The sequence below is a fragment of the Condylura cristata genome, unplaced genomic scaffold (assembly GCF_000260355.1).
Source record: "Condylura cristata isolate star-nosed mole 26May11 unplaced genomic scaffold, ConCri1.0 scaffold00067, whole genome shotgun sequence".
NCBI classification, from domain to species: Eukaryota; Metazoa; Chordata; class Mammalia; order Eulipotyphla; family Talpidae; genus Condylura; species Condylura cristata.
The window spans coordinates 442,833-447,591 of NW_004567168.1; the positions used below are offsets into that span (position 1 = coordinate 442,833).

Here is a 4,759-nt window from a genome sequence, read left to right on the forward strand (position 1 = left end):
GACCCGGGCCGCCATAAACTCCGAAGAGTACGAGCTTGCCAACGCGCCACACCTTAGGCCATTTCACAGGCATCGCTGCTCACACTGCGACCGCGGTGGGCGCTGCATTTGGGTTCCCAGCAGTAGTATAAAATTGTTCCCTTTTTAGAAGTGCCCTGGACTATGGTGACGGCACACTGGTGATTTGGTGATGGGAAGCCCACGGGGATTACAACTGACATGGAAAAAGGCACAAAATGATGGAAAAATAAATGATTATATTATTAAAAAACATTGTTCCCCTTTTTGCTACATCCACCCCAGAATATGTAGCAATTTTTTTTTTTAAATAGGGGCCACACTCACCTGTGCTAGGAGTCTCATGTGGTTTTCATTTGCATTTTCCTGATTCTAAATGTCGCTGAGCATTATTCATGTTCCTGTTGCCCATTTGCTTTTCCTCTTTGGAGAAGTGTATTTTTCATTCCTCTGCCCATTTTGTGACTTGGTTGGTGCTTGGTTTTTGTTGAACTGTGCCAGCTCTTTGTAGATCTTTGAAATCAGTTCCGTATCAGTAGAATGGAGAGCAGCTGTTTCTTCGAGTCCATGGCTGTTTCTTCTATTAGTGACTGTCTCCTTTGCTGTACAGAAACTTTGTTTCTTTGCTTCTGAGATAAGTCCTCAAAGAAGTTTCTAAGTTGTATGTCATGGAATGTTGTGCCTGTTGGGAGTGACCAAGTGCGGAGATTTACTGAGGGACTGGATAAGGTCAGTAATAAATTAGGTCTTGCACCCAAGGGTGATAAGGCGGTAACAAACTGGGCTTTGCATCCAATTAACTGGGCCTTGCATCAGGGATGGGCCTAGAGGAAGGTGACAGCGGAACTGAGCCTTACAGCAAGGGACATAGCGATGAGTCACCCCTTTGGAATCTGAGTTTAGAATCTATATAAGAGACCCTTCCCCCATAGGGGGACAGTAGCTGCAGACCCCACTGTAGGGATTCTGTCTCAGCTGCTGCCCAGGAGCAATAAACTCTGCTTGCTCAGCCTTTCTGCCTCCTGCCTTCCTTTCTTGTTTTGTTGGGACAAAACAGTGCCTATGTTTTCTTCTTTGTATTTTAGGGTTTCCCTACACACCAGTGAAGTTCTGCACCTCATCCATATGTCAAAAGTAAAAGGAACAACTACAAGGAATATGATGGAATAGCTGTTACAACCCTCTACCACACCCCAAAACTGTCAGCACCCTTGAAATAAGACTTGTAACACTGTGGTGCATTTTCTTCCTCTTACCCTTTCTCTCTCTACCTCCCTCTGTAAAGGAAGAAAAAGACAATGCAATGCCTTGTATATTCAAAGGGAAGATTTTGGCATGTACTTGTTCAAAGTATCCATCAAGCACTTGATGGATATAAGCACTGAGTTCACACTAGAAATGTGGGAGATGTACCTGACACATTTGCTCATAAAAAAAACTACAAAAACATTATTCCACCAGGGTGAGGGAGGGCATGAAAACAGACACATGGCCCTTGTGGGCACTGCAGCAATTTTCAAACACCAAAGGTGCAGAAGTGAAGGATTGTTAACTGGGATATATGCATAGTTAGAATGTTTTCTAGGAATAAGTGGGGTATCAGTCAGCTTTTAAAAGGAATGAACTCTTGTGGTTTGTTATCATGGCATGAGTGAAACTTGAGCACATTATGCTGGTAAAGTAAGACAATGAGGGAGAGTCTGTAACCAGAGGCTGAGGCCAAGGACTGTTGCAGGTGGGGCCCCAGAGGGGTGCTGGTAACAGGCAGCCCCAGGAAAGACATTAAACAGCAGGGCATTTCGGGGCGGGGCAAGGCATAAGTAACATGAGGGACTGCAAAGGGGCTCACATTCAGGCAGTCTTGGTGATTAGGCATGAGGGGTCAGCAGATTTGGTCTCTAGCACGCGGACCTTCCAGAAGGCTGTTGTGGGCCTCCAAGGTGGAGGCCTGAAGCAGCCAGTGTCAGGGAGGTAAAGTTTACAGGCCTTGCAAGTCCCTGAGTGATTCAAACCATTTGCTGTTTTGCTGAGATGTGGCCTGAAGGGGAAGACAAGTGAGCCGGGCATCTTACTGAGCTGTGGCATGGCAGAGAAGAAAAACTTTTCATTAATGACACAAGTTACATGGCCTTTTTTATTATGTTAGGATTTCAGTTTTTAAGAATTTGCATTAGGCAGAAGTCAATTCTGGGGGATCCTGTATAGCAGCTGAAAAAGCAAAAACAGTTAACTTTCAAGCAAATGTAGTTGTCTGTTAGCCACTAAGTTTGCAACCCTTGGATTTCCTGGAACAGAATCTCAAAAGCAAATTCAAAAACTCAGCAGTTAACTTTCACTGAAAGGCATCATCTCTGTGCTTCAGTTAGCCACTCTGGGACAGAAGCAAAAGAGAAGATTCAACAACAATCTTCTAGATTCAACCATCTAGGGAGAAAAAGCAACAACACAGGCGTGAAAATCTGGTAGTTTCCTCAGGCACCATGAAGCACACTTTCCACACACAACAGTCCATCCTCAGTAGGAAGCAAAATCTTAGAATCTTGTCTTAGACCAGTAATCAAACAAATCGAGAATTCAAATGGCAAACATGCCCTAAACAAGATGTGAAGACAAAATTCACAATAGAAATTCTTACAGATTCAGACAAAAATCTTTTTAATTTTTCTGATCCAGACTTTGCAAAAATCCAAGTTACCTCCAAGAATCAGTTTACCAGCATTTACTATAACAGCTGAGGGATCGCTCTTCCACCCTGAACACATTTGCTAATTTAAACAGCTCAGCTCCATTGTTGACTTACAAAACCCCTGAGGCAGAGATCAGGAAACACCTGCCAATGAAAAACCATTACTGCCTTTAGAAATGCTAATAAGGCCTATAAACCAGGAGAGATCGCAAAAAAAAAAAAAAGTTGGAATTCCTAGCAACTTCACTTTAGTTAGCAAAGGAAGTGGATGCCTTAGGAAAAGACCAAAAGAACAAAAACTTAAAATTTCAGAGAAGCCAGCCAAGTGGCCTCAGACACCATCTTTGATCTGGCCACAAAGTCCAACCTACCATCTTTTAATAAAAGTTACATACAACAACTTCCACAAAAATCAAACCTCTTAGCAAGTGACTACAAAAAATGTACACATACAGAGTTTTTACAAGGCCAATTTTCAACAGCAAATCTGCAGCTGAATAAAAAAAAAAAAAAAACTAGAGCTTAAAAAAAAAAAAAAAAAGCCATACGCGCTTATGGAAGCCAATTTTCCCTGTGGAGTTGACTCTAGTCCTGCCACAGATTGTTACAGGGCAGGGAGAGGGGCACCCCTAAACCCCCAAACCTGCCTGCACTAAATGGGTCCTGTTATCCACCACATCAAGCCAAAACTGAAGGTCGAGGCCTGGGAGAAGCTGAGGGAAAGAGGAGGTGGGAAGGGGAATTTAAAACTTCTGCCACTAGTATTCCAGCAACCAGCTCTGCCCACCTTACACACCTGTCTAAAAATGGCAACTTCTCTACTATAAAAACTGGCTTGCATCCCTTAATGTATACTCCTCCAATACACTCCTCCAACCCCCGTAGGGGGTCAATGAACCCTGCCAAGGAGCGCAATAAAGTTTCCGCTTGTCAGAAACGTTGCCTGGACCTCTCCATGCTTATACGGTGCCAACCTTTCAAAACTGTATCAGACTTTTAATGGATAGGAACTTTAATACAATTAGTGTGCAATACAGAAAGACAAAGAATATAGTATCAAACACCCAAAATTACCCATCCCCTCATGGGCAAAAGTCCATCCAAAAGGGATTGGCCCAAAGCAAGGCCTGAAAGCCAGGCACAGGTCTAAAACACCTTCTGGCTGGGACCCATAGAAAAGGGTCAGATATGGCCAGACAAGTCTGGGAGGAAAAGAGCAACATCAAAATCAAGGTAAACGCTGCCAGTCACCTCCGCACGGGTCTCTAAGGCACATCTGTGTCACCCAGTCCAGGACCAGAAACAAGGGCCGCTTCTTCCCGTCTCTGCTCCATGTGGCTTCCTCAGGTCTCCTCTGGCCTCCATCCTGCTTCCTTCTCAGATTCCTTCTCTTCTATTCTCTGCTCAGCTCCACCCTCCTCCTCGTGGGGGCAGGGAACCTGGAACCTCCCCTTTTCCTGGGGAACACTCTGTTACAGGGTGACTTTGGGTATTTGATTTAGAAAATATTCTTTGTTTTTTTTCTGTATTGCACTCTCATTGTATTAAAGTTCCTTTCTATTAAAGGTCTTACATGTTTTGTTTTGATCCAGCAGATGGCAGAAACTATTTAGAGCGGGAAGGTTTGGGGGTTTAAGGGTGCCCCTGTCCCTCTCCTGTCCAGGATTTGAACCTCCCGCTCTTTTCCTTATTCACCTGTCTAGTTACAGTGGTCTAAATAAGGGAGGAAGGTGGAGGGGAAATGTTTTCTCCCCATCCCCAAGGAGAGCACAGGGAATAAAGGGAGACCTGAAAGGTGGAGGAGGCTTCCTTGGTCTGGGTAGACCTTTCCAGTGGTCCTCTGGGTGTCTTGGGGACCCTATTAAAAGGGATGTGGCCTTGGGCCCTTCCTGGTGGTGCAGCAAGCTAAAGCGCAGCACTATGGAGCTAAAGCCACTTCAGCATGAGTTCAACACCCCAGCAGGGAGGTGACCCACATGGCGCACATGGCGTGGCAGACCCCTCCTGATACTCCGGCTGCTTTGCTCAGCAGTGCACTTCATCAATGTGCCTGTT

At 44.8% G+C, this 4,759-nt stretch overlaps 1 protein-coding gene across 2 annotated transcripts in view; it reads right to left on the bottom strand.

Annotated features, from left to right (window-relative positions):
- The window catches only part of LOC101629213 (HLA class I histocompatibility antigen, B-67 alpha chain-like), a 27,472-nt gene that overhangs the window by 4,404 nt on the left and 18,309 nt on the right, over positions 1-4,759 (bottom strand). Inside the window, exons 8-9 of one of the 2 annotated variants that reach the window (XR_001146223.1) lie at positions 346-700; positions 9-214 (exon numbers count right to left, since the gene is read on the bottom strand). The gene's annotated coding sequence lies outside the window, so the exon portion shown is untranslated. Of the gene's footprint in view, positions 1-8; positions 215-345; positions 701-4,759 lie in introns of those variants that run through there. The other variant, XR_001146224.1, reaches the window with a different exon arrangement.